At 37.8% G+C, this 13006-nt stretch overlaps 1 long non-coding RNA gene across 1 annotated transcript; it reads right to left on the reverse strand.

Moving 5' to 3' along the window:
* Nucleotides 1-2640: 2640 nt before the first annotated feature.
* Nucleotides 2641-6371, reverse strand: LOC120684369. The gene is made up of 2 exons (XR_005679262.1): nucleotides 6142-6371; nucleotides 2641-5170 (listed from the first exon to the last, which is right to left on the reverse strand). It is a non-coding gene; the product is annotated as an uncharacterized LOC120684369 (long non-coding RNA).
* Nucleotides 6372-13006: the final 6635 nt, after the last annotated feature.

The following is a 13006-nucleotide window of genomic DNA, read 5'->3' on the forward strand; positions in this document are numbered from 1 at the left end:
GAAATCTAGTATATAATGTTGTCACACGAAGTTGCCAGTTGGATGGCATGTGCGCTTGTCACCAAGAAGCACAAGATATCCTCATGGTTATAGATGGATTCAAATGGGCACCACACCTATTTCAAATTCATTTCTCTATGCATATGCGTTGATTCCCTCGATTTTTTAGTTTAATTTGTTGCAGATTCAACATTTAGAAAAAACAAATCGTGTGGCTGCCCCATAGATCCATCGTAGGGTCATGATAGCAAGTTAACTTTGAGAAACCGTCAGTGAGATGGCTCAATCATCGAGATCAAAGTCTTCTCCTTTGTCCATAAAACAAACACGTACGAAATATTGAGAGCACGCCAATTGTGAGCTGTAGACTGTGATTACATATTTACTTTACGATACAATTTTAAATTGTTAGCAGACATGTATCGACGACACCGCGCAAAAAAAAATGTTAGCAGACGCTTTTAAATTGTTAGCAGACATGTATCGACGATGCCAGTCCATATATTGGCTAGCCTGTGCGTGTGAGGCAGCTGCGCCTGATATCCAAGTTCACATCAGGCATAGACTATAGTGTAGACTATAGTGTAGACTATATTGTAAATTATATCATGATGGAAATTTCGGAAAAGCTTAAAAACTATATATTTGTGTAATATACATTAATGCACTGAACTAAATTTCTATATTTACTTATGTGTGAAATATTCTCATCCAGATTTCTGATATTGATGGAGAATGAAAGGTGCACTCTTCGCTCTCATTTTGCCATGAAACCTGGAGTCCTAGACATGTACCGAGTACATATCTTTGGTTACTTGAAGTTTCTAAACATATTTTTTTTATCTTTGTCACAATCAGCTAGTTAGTCTTGGTATATTATTTTTTGCAATTTGCTACACAGAAACAAATTATATACCTTCATACTGCAACCATTTCGTAGAATAGTAGTCCATTAGCTTGTAGAAATTGATTACTGATAGTTCCCTTGGTGTTGTGACTCACATATACTCTTCTGCTGCCTTATTTGCAGGATGGTGTAAATATTTTGGCAGTTAACTATGGTTCTGTTGGCGGATGTCAATACCCACGTCCAATGAAATTTGTAAATTACCTTTCAGTACTTATAATCGTTCAATGTAATTAATGATTGATAGCAGGAGTCTGATAACTTGTAAATTTCTGATGGAAATTTCGAGAAAAAACGCAGTTAGTTACTTGTATACATTATAGACTAGCCTTACAGTATAGTTCTTGTATCCTCAAGGCAAACAAACAAGTTATGATGTAGTTGTTTTATATTTTTAACTTGCTATCTGCACCAGTTACTTTTTTTTAAAATTTAGGTATTTGCCTTGTTTATGAGTAGGGCTAGCAAAAAGGTCATCTCAAAATTGCATTGATAAGATTTCCTTCTCCTAAAACTTAAATAAATCAATTTTGAATGGATGTTGACTAAGATTTGGTTTGGCTCTGCATGGCTCTATGGATTGTTAACAAGATTGGTTAGATATAAGTTGAGATTAATTAAAATTAGATAATTTCAGCTGAAGCTCACAGAAATACATAAAATTTTTTGATTCCTTTGGATAGGCCTCCCCTGGGTTTAGCCTAAATATTGAGAGAACTCTACCACAGGGTCAAGAAAAAGACCCTGAAATTAATGGTTTAGAAATCGAGCATCAAAATCAAAATCAAAATCCAATTGCACAGTTGTGTTTGTTCGATAAAAGCTTTAAAATACTATCTCACACCACTATATTTCAATGATATATTTTTTTGAGAGAAAATATTTTTTCATGTATTCTAATTTGCATATGATGTTTGCGAAAATTACTTATGGATTTACATAATATTGCTTCGCATGCCTGAGTTCAGTCAAATGGATATTGGTGTTAATATTTTGAAGATGATTGTTTGGTGTCATTAGCGGATAAGGATAAACAACTTTGTTAGGTTAGTAAATGTTGATTGCATGGATCAATAATAGGCAACTTTAGCAGATCAGTTGAGCATTTAAACTAACCTATTTTGATATTTTTTCATTGTACATAAAGCAATTTATGTGTTTTTGAAAATATTGTCGAAATATATTCAAGCGGGGTCTTATTTTGAAGATATCATTTTATTTTGAAGATCTCATTGAAGGAGATACAATTGTTAATCGGAATTTGAATTTGATGTATGGTTTAAGAACTATAATTTTTTTAAGTTTCGGGATCGTTTGCACGTGTCACTGCTCACACGCTGGAGTGCCAATTTAGACTGCCATGCAGTAGGGTAAATGTACGGCAGGCCTTAATGAAGTAATTACCATAAAATTAATATACACCAAAATAAACTACTTTCCAAAAATATCTAAATTTTTAGGTCACAATGTTTTCATATTTTGGAACATAATATTTTATATATTAATATTTAGAAAACTTTTAATTCATGTTTAGGGTGCTTTAGCAGGTTGGGAGTATGGGAGCAGCTAACCTGTCATTTGATACTTTAGTTTGAGGAATGGAGTAACATTGTACTTTGTTTGGTTCGAGGAATGTATAGTTGTGTCAACAGTTTTTATATACGAATTGGATAGATGCAAAATAAACTGGCATTTTCAAAAATGTAGCCCGGATCTATGACAAGCTCGTCAGGAATCGTCAAAGTTGCAATGAATTTCAGCAATCCATCGCGTCACAACTGCAAATTCAATAGCCAAACCTATCTAGATTTCTGCTGTTGTTCTGAACTTGCACACACACTGTTCCTGAACCTCTCTGAACTCTGAAGTGCTTCAGAGATCAATCACCAAAATTCTGGCCCCAAACATACACAGAAAAAAAGGAAGAATTGCTACAACAATTGCATGAAGACTGCAAGAAGTGAGCCCTCAAATCTTTAAGTTGGCAAAGGATGTGTCTCAATGACGATAGACTGGTTGGTTGCTCCCGTGCTGCAAAGTGCAAACCAAATGGTGGGGTTCTCTTTGATTTTGAACTACATGATTCTAGAGTGTTCGTGAGGCCAAATAAAGTTGTAACACCCCAAGTATCACGCAACCCTGATATGGTACACTCTACACTACCAAATGCTGGAAATTAAAATTTCAGCAGCAAAAACCTATAAACAAACACGATGCGGAAGCAACAATAGATAGATGTATATAGAAAGCGTGATGCTCCAACAAGACAACCTTACATCATGTACAAATATGATTTAAGTTATTATAAGTTCTAATAAATTTAGAATTATGCACCAAATCATTATGAAATCCTATAGAAGTGTATGGTGTGCAACTAACCCATTCCCTTCATGCTAGCTTCAAAGGATAACCTAGGAAGGGATAAACAAGGGTGAGATTGAATAATCTCAGCAAGTGAACTACTTTAACAAGCTATTTAAATTGCAATAAATTAATTAATGATTTGACAAAGCATCAAGTATCAAAAGATAGCTCCACCATTCGCGAGATGTACCCAAGCATAGCAAGCTAGGGTAAAATAATAATATTTGATACCGAGCTATTAATAATGAAAAATGTAAGACCCAAATACAGTGATGGTAAGCAACCCTTAACACAACTATAACATATAGGTCTCCGTAGCAACTAGAAATAAAAGTAGCAATGTGCTGATCATATAACCAATAAAAAATAGAATGATATTTGTAATCCAATTAAGGTGCAAATGAATGCTAGGAAACAACACGTGCAATATATCCTCAATCCCATAAGTCATACAAAACGCTCATCACCATGGAGAAGTATCACTATCAAATTATTTTCATTGCAACTATATCCACCATTATCCAGATATCCATGCAATAAAGCAAGTGAATGTAAGAGACACACATATGGTATATCCAACTCTCATAAGCCACATCGCAGTGTGTGTCACCATTGGCTATAATATATGTATGTAACAACATATCTCCATCACATCCAACATTAAGCTATAAAATGCATATCAATGCACATGAACTCCTGCCTTCATACCCCATCATGGTATGAAGCTGTATCACTATGCCAAACCAATGATGTATGCAAATGGATGCAAATGAACTCCTGCCTTCATACCCAACAAGGTATGAAGCTGCATTGTTATGCCCAATAAACGATGTTGTACCAGTACGGTCGCAACCATAGGTTCGCGACATAACTCCAAATGCCATGTAATGTGATGTAGTGCAGTGCAATGCAATGCAATGCAACGGGGTCTCCAAAGCCAGATATCATATACTCCAAATTCAAATACCATGTGCTCCATGATGAAAGAAGAAAATAATCCCCGATAGTTAATGCCAGAAATGCACATAGTACTCCCTCAACATAAACAACACCACTCATGATTGAATAATCATATGTTCCAAGCATCAACCAACCATGACTGAATAATCATATATTCCAAACATCAACCACCCATGACTGAATAATTATATGTTGCAAACATCAACCAAACAATTGTTCACACTATTATATCTATAGATCTTCTTAGTCTTAACAGAATTAGAATAGCATGTAGCCATTATGAATTTAAATGTACAAAAGAATAATTTTATAATCCAAGCCCCAAACATATCTATCATATAAAAAAATATTACTAAGTAGAGCTAATCAACCAAAGATTCAATCTATATATTTGAACACATATACCAAAAAATTGTAAGAAACTATTTGAACCTTGCTCGTAATCCAAACTCCAATTTATCCACATATGATGGCACTAGAAGACATAAAGTGGCGTCCAAAGAGATTTTCATACACCAAGGTTAACATACCTCTACTAAAACAAGTCCACCCACTAGTAAACCGCTAAGGATTTCATAGATTTTACTCAAAGGAAAACATGTATAGCATAAATTACTAAGTATATGTCATGCATAAATATATTTTCATCCCAGCCATAAATTTAAAATCCGTCACATATAGACCACCACATTTATCTATCCACCTATCTTGAAGTAAAAAGCCACGTTACCTCTAGATTTATATTAGCAACAACATTTCATACTTCACCCAATCATTATGAGTCATGCCCCATTTTGTTATATTATCACATATGTGTGCTGTATTTTATAAGTGGAGGCAGTAAAAATAGAATGTTAAAGTTGTAGCAACGCAACCGCTATGTTCACTTGCCTTCACCGACCATGTAGACATGGCATAGATGCCTCGTAGCAACATCACCTGCTAAACCACTCATGTATCAGAAAAACAACTCCAAATGACATAGCTATGGAAATACAAAGTGATTCTTAACCCAAAACCTCAATGCAAAAGGGCACCTACGAACAACAATACTTGTCACAAACATCGATGAAGATCAGCAGTGCTTCTCTTTTTCATATCTATTTTTATACAATGAATGAGGTGCTAAACAAATAGATATTTCAAAACTATAGAGAAATATCTAAAACTTTCATGGAGGAACCTTATTTTTATTATGGCCTTAAGATGGACAACACTGCAGTTGAAAACAGAACTTCAAATCTGCCCAGAAATCAGGACAACAAGCCTAAATAATTTTGTATCTCCGAATCCGTACCTCCAAATATTAAGAAACTTTACCAGAAGATGGATAACTCCATAAACTCCAATTTTGGTGGTGTTAACTTTTACTAAAAGAGTCAATAAGATGGCCTAAAGAAGAGCTTAACCTTAACTCAAAATTCTGCTAATAAAACAGGGTGGCTGATTTTATAAAATCTAAAACTGCAGCTATACTTATCCCTAAAATAGAATACTTACCAATCTGGAAAGGTAATGGAAATTACTACAAGTTCCCTGAGGTTAGAAAGTCTAATTGTGCCTTTAAGATTTTCAAAAACCTTCTTGTTCCAGCACTGTCCAGATTTTCGTCAGAAAATGACAGGTAGCTCATAACATCCATATCTCTCAAATCCATTGGGCTAAAATCACGAAATTAGACAAGCTACTAGATCTGAATGTCCCATACAACTTTGTAGTTCACCACGTGACTTAGTTCGGTCTCTAAGTGCCCCGAAAATCTCTCCCAACACTACTACAGAAAAGTGGCGAATCTGAAATCTTAGAAAAGCACTAGAACATCATTCCTCCCTACTAATCCACTAAATCTCTAACCCAAACTCTATCATGTACAACTAATCAGAGTAGGGAAGGGGAAAAATCGGACTCACCTTGGTTCTCCCCAAACCCTAGGTCAACGTAAAGGCAAGGAAAAGGGCGGATCCACCCTCGGAGATACACCTCTCCATGCTCCTCTCACTCTCCTCGTTCCATTTTGGTATTTCCCAAGGATTTGGTGCTGGAGAGCTTGGATTTAAAGGTAGGAAGCCATGGGAGGGGAGGGAGAGGGGAAGAACGTGAGAAAGAGGGGGGAGGGGTCTGTGAGGAGGGAGGGGCACGAGTGAATTAGAATTAGAGGTGGGCTGGTTGGGCCTTTACCCCCTTCTAAAACCCCCTTCTCTTTCCTTTGTTTTTTGCTTTTTTTTCCATAGTGTTACATTCTAACCCCCCTTAAAAGAATTCGTCCCCGAATTCTTCCAACACAAATCATGTATTGTAAAAGATATTATCAGCTATGCTGTTCATGTTAACCCACAAGGCACCAAAACTCAAGAACATAAGGTTCTTTTTGCTTAGACTTAATTGTCTAATCAAATTTTTCGTCATGAAAATATCTCACCAAGGCACATGCCAATAAGACCAAAATTATGCACCGATCACCCTTAATTTTATCATGCCATGCCATAACCTAATTTCTGAAAGAAGACTAAACGACATAAGAAATGGAAATCCTAAATATACCAATATTTATATATGCACCAAACACTGACCCCACTTAGCCAAACTCCCTTGATAGACCAAAATGCATGAGAACCGAGTAAGGTATGGAAGTCCATTAAGGAGGTAATCGCCTACTACGATAACTGCGCTCAAAGCTACCATTCTTCATACTCCTCGACCAAGCCCTTCCACCTTTAAACCACCAAGAAAAAACATGCTAAAGAGGCGATGGATTCGCTAGCATAATGTTAAAAGGGCATTTAACTCTCTTCCCCAACCTGCTCTAACAAACTCAGGCATGAATATCATAGAGCACTCACACAATAATCTAATTGCACCTCAACAATTTACTTAGGTAAGACGACATAACTTTGGGCAACACTTCAATCAAAACAAATAATCCAACCAGACTCCTCAGTCTCAATACTTAGCAACACACATGGATCGGTCATATGATTCCAATTCAAAGAGGTAAGTACACGCCGCAAGACAAATTCACTTATAGGCCCTGTTTGAACCACGAAGGTAACATGACAATAAAACAAGGATCATGAATTGGACCATGCAAGAAAACACTGAAAGGAAAGCCAGTCCCTATTATAATTTGTTCAACTATAAGCCAAAAAAACATAACTCATTTCACCACGAAACTCACCAAATGAGACCCTCGAACCAGAATGTTAATGCCTCAAATAATGCACCAAACCAAGGGAGTTATAACCTCAACTCTTCCATTTGGATCAACCACACAACATGGAAGAAAGGATGGCTCATTCATTGAACACAAGAGAACCCACCTTGAGCCAATCAACTACCACCATCGACTTTTGGTCATAAAGGATCAATCCTAAGACACCCCACAATTAGATCATCTCAAAACGACCACAAGCAAGAAAGGGAAAAGCGCCTATCTCCTAAAACCACGGTAGCGCAACCAGTTATCCAAAATTCCATGGCTTATATATAGCGTAGACCATTCTTGTTACATATCCTAAGAAACACAGAACAAAAGTACCACCTCTAATGACACTAGGAATAACCAAGCATGCCAAAGAATACTGTGTAGCAGCCATGGACCACCAAACCTATTATTTCATAAAGCCACCAAAATGCGTACTCTTATGCTCTAAAGTTCTTCTGACAAATTATGCTCCAACTAGACTGAGCAAAGAAACAGACATTCCACAACAACATAGATACATAAAACATTTATAAGCTTCCAAACCTTAGCATGAGTCCCTTTGAACCGATTTTATGATTAGCACAAGATTGCTTTTACCCCAGGGAAGAGCCTACACCATATAAATGTTAGACCAAACCATCGCCACCCAAACTATAGGACAAGGCACACAACGATCCACCAGTCCGATATATCGAAAGAAAATAGTTAGAATGTGCGATATGGGGGCCAATCCACCCGTCACTCAACTATTAGCTTCGAATATGGATTGTTGAATCGCAACCCTAACAGTCGGGCAACCCTCACTAAGCAATGCAGGAAAAATATTATGGGGGCCCTCCACTCTACTCATCTGCACTGCCAAACTATATTATCTCTATAGTCTTTCAAACTTCCAAGATCCTCCAAACCACAAATACTACAAAAACCGCTAAAACCACAAAAACATCCCACCATCCAATAAGAAAACACATAAGTTATACCACCATAGAAAATACATACTAGATAAATCCAATACTAACCAGAATAACATACCCAACAATATATTTATCATAAACATATATAACATGGCATATAACACAATTAACGCAAAAAGCAATGACATATAACAAAAATAATAAATTATTGCACCCGAGATGTCCGAACGATAAATTATATCATCCAAACAATCAGATAAAAAACAAAGTATGAGGTGTAAATTCATCCTATACTTAGAAAAACAGTATGTAATAATACAGACCCAAACCCATCCTACATGTGCAAGTGTGTCAAACTAATCCATATTTAACCAAGAATCTAAAACCTAAGTTCTGATGCCAACTGTAACACTCCAAGTATCACGCAACCCTGAGATGGTACACTCTACACTGTCAAATGCTGGAAATTAAAATTTCAGCAGCAAAAACCTATAAACAAACACGATGCGGAAGCAACAATAGATAGATGTATATAGAAAGCGTGATGCTTCAACAAGACAACCTTACATCATGTACAAATATGATTTAAGTTATTATAAGTTCTAGAAAATTTAGAATTATGCACCAAATCATTGTGAAATCTTGTAGAAGTGTATGGCGTGCAACTAACCCATTCCCTTCATGCTAGCTTCAAAGGATAACCTGGGAAGGGATAAACAAGGGTGAGATTGAATAATCTCAGCAAGTGAACTACTTTAACAAGCTATTTAAACTGCAATAGAATAATTAACGATTTGACAAAGCATCAAGTATCATAAGATAGCTCCACCATTCGCGAGATGTACCCAAGCATAGCAAGGGTAAAATAATAATATTTGATACCGAGCTATTAATAATGAATAATGTAAGACCCAAATACAGTGATGGTAAGCAACCCTTAATACAACTATAACATATAGGTCTCTGTAGCAACTAGAAATAAAAGTAGCAATGTGCTGATCGCATAACCAATAAAAAATAGAGTGATATTTGTAATCCAATAAAGGTGCAAATGAATGCTAGGAAACAACACGTGCAATATATTCATAATCACATAAGTCATACAAAACGCCCATCACCATGGAGAAGTATCACTATCAAATTATTTTCATTGCAACCATATCCACCAATATCCAGATATCCATGCAATAAAGCAAGTTGATGTAAGAGGCACACATATGGTATATCCAACTCTCATAAGCCACATAGCAGTGTGTGTCACCATTGGCCATAGTATATGTATGTAACAACATATCTCCATCACATCCAACATTAAGCCAAAAAAAATGCATATCAATGCACATGAACTCCATCACATGAACATTAAGCCAAAAAAAATTTCTAAGTAGAGCCAATCAACCAAAAATTCAATCTATATATTTGAACACATATACCAAAGAATTGTAAGAAACAATTTTGAACCTTGCTCGTAATCCAAACTCTAATTTATCCACACATGTTAGCACTAGAAGACATAAAGTGGCGTAAATGCCAAAGAGGTTTTCATACACCAAGGTTAGCATACCTCTAATAAAACAAGTCCTCTCACTAGTAAGCCGTTAAGGATTTCATAGATTTTACTCAAAGGAAAACATGTATAGCATAAATTACTAAGTATATGTCATGCATAAATATATTTTCATCCCCAGCCATAAATTCAAAATCCATCACATATAGACCACCACATTTATCTATCCACCCATATTGAAGTAAAAAGCCACATTACCTCTAGATTTATATTATCAACAACATTTCATACTTCACCCAATCATTATGAGTCATGCCCCATTTTGTTATATTATCACTTATGTGTGCTGTATTTTATAAGTGGAGGTAGTAAAAATATAATGTTAAAGTTGTAGCAACGCAACCGCTATGTTCACTTGCCTTCACCGACCATGTAGACATGGCTTAGATGCCTCGTAGCAACATCACCTGCTAAACTACTCATGTATCAGAAAAACAAGTCCAAATGACATAGCTATGGAAATACAAAGTGATTCTATGCCCAAAACCTCAATCCAAAAGGGCACCTACGAACAACAATACTTGTCACAAACATCGATGAAGATGAGCAGTGTGTCACGCCCGATTTTGAAGGAATAAACCGAGCAATAAATTATATGTGTGACAGGATCAAATTACACACATATGACGACAATAGTGAATAACAGAAGCAATGTCATAAGTACCAAAGTTTATTATTACAAACCAAGCCAAATGTCATAACATAAATAAATAGTGTTTTAGTTCGCATTATTCTAGCAGCGGATCCATCCAACTCCACAGGTAGCTGACTGGGGGAACGTACGCCTAGAAATCCTAGCTGTCCTCTGGGAAGTCCTCAAATTGATCTTGGTCTGAGCAGTGTTGATATAGCAAGGGTGAGCACATGACGTACTCAGCAAGTATATTAGAAAAATAAATGACATGCATGGCTAATATCAAGGAATAAGGCTGGCTGAATAAGCAATAAGCATTTTAATTAAGCAGTTGATTAAACTAGCATTACTACTTTAATGAATCCATACCCACATTTATAAAAATAATTTAAATACATAAGTAATAAATAAGCCTTGAAATAAATGAACATTTGAATTAAGCAATGATTTCCATTAAGTAGACATGTGAGGGTCCGAGCCGCTCTTGACCGTGAGCACGGCTGATATACCAGCTTTCACTCTGCAGAGGTTGCACACTTTACCCACAAGTCGTGTCTCCTTTGATGCCCGGGTTTGCAAGGCTCTTAAACACTTCCTTTGGTGAGTGGTAGGGATTCACTACGAGGCCTTTACAAAGTCTCCCTAACCAGTAGTAGCCCGCTGAGGTTTCAGACGCTAGGCCAATGCACCCTCCTCCAGAGCGAGCGTACCCTGTAGGCGTAACAAAAACCCCTCTAGCAGGCCGAGTACCCCTCTTGAACCTAGTCCCCCCTCCTTGCGCCATCGGTAAGCTACTAACAAGCTAGAGAATTCTAATTAATCAGCTAAGACCAGAGCCATATAGTTCTTGTGGTCGCTCTGTTTTCCCGGGTGGTCGCTCCATGGTTGATTTTAATTATCGTTATCAAAGTGTCATAATGCTCATCAAATAGTATAAACCATGTGTCAAGTGTAAAAGCTTTCATTAACCACCCATAACCATTGTTCAGCGGCTAAGCATACTACCTAAAAGCTTTTATAAAGAAATACCCGTCTATTCAAGGACGTGGGTAACAATAAGGATAATAGGTACCCGATCAATTTAATGCATGCAAGCATAAAGTAAATATGAGTAGGACCAAATATTATCAAGGAATATACTTGCCTTCCTCATTCACTTGCTGCTGCTCAAAGCCTTCAAAATCTTAATCTTGCAAGTTCTCGAATGGCTCTTCGTCTAATCACCGCGAACACGCCAAACAACACGAGCATATACAAGCAAACAATGGAAATGAATTAAATCAGTAAACCAATCAATGAAAAACAGAGGTAAAACACCTAAAAACAAGTTCTACACGTTACAACATTTGAAACAGTACCAAGAACGCTTAAAACGGAGTTAAAACGGTAAAGATACGCTAAAAATAGTGTTATAGGGGCTCATTTGTAAGAAACCGAGGGCTAAAATATAATTTTGTGTAAAAACCTAAGGGCTAACGTGATAAAAACCAGGGCTAGGACGGCGGGTTCTATTTTGGATAAAACCAGGGGGTTTTCTGCAAGAAAAAGGATTAAAACAGAATTACTTTTGAATAGGATTGGACCGCGGGTTGAATTAAAGAAAACTGAAGGGCTCCAAAAATTGCGCTGAGATGTCAGGAGGCACGAGCACGACGAGGGGGAGCTGATGCAGGGGCTCTGGGCAGCGCTCGGGCACCAACGGCAGCGCGCGGCGAGGAGGGGCGGCGACGCATGTCCGGTGAGGCCGAGCGAGGGCTTGCGCGTGCGGAATAGGGCCAAGTCGGAGGTGAAAAGAAAGAAGAGCTCACCCCAAAGCTCACTGCAATGGCGATGAGAGTGGAGAGGCGGTGGCGGAGCAGATTGAAGGCGACGGGGTGGTGCTCGGGCGGCGGTGGCAGAGCACGTGCGGGCGCAGAGCTAGGGCAACAAAAAATGGCGGCATCTGTGGGGCGTGCGTGCGGGGCCGGCTGGGCGTAGAGAAAAAGGCGGCGGCCACGTCCGACCTGGCCTCAGCGTGCGGGTCGTGGGCCCAGGCACAGAGGAAGGGCTCGAGTCTGAGCCGGACTCGGATCAAGGAAGGGGATGACAGGTGGTCCCCACCCGTCGGTGAGATAGCAGAAAAAGAAAAGGGAAAAGAGAAACGGGCCGGGGTGGGCAGGTAAGAAGGAAAAAGGATGGGCCGGCGGGGAGCTTCAAAAACTTGAACACATTCATACAAAAATAAAATATGCACCAGCATGAATGCAATAATTCAAATTAGAGCCTATGTTGAGTTTTAAATATTGCAAAATTAATTCCTTTTGACTCCAATAATTATATAACTATTATGAACAGTTTTAGAAGTAAATTTTAGGGTGTTACAAACCTACCCCCCTTAAATTGAATCTCGCCCTCGAGATTCATTTGGATTTGAGAAGAGTTGGGGGAATTCGGCCTTCAATTCATCCTCTTGCTCCCA

This window comes from Panicum virgatum, chromosome 8N (genome assembly GCF_016808335.1).
Source record: "Panicum virgatum strain AP13 chromosome 8N, P.virgatum_v5, whole genome shotgun sequence".
Lineage (NCBI taxonomy): Eukaryota > Viridiplantae > Streptophyta > Magnoliopsida > Poales > Poaceae > Panicum > Panicum virgatum.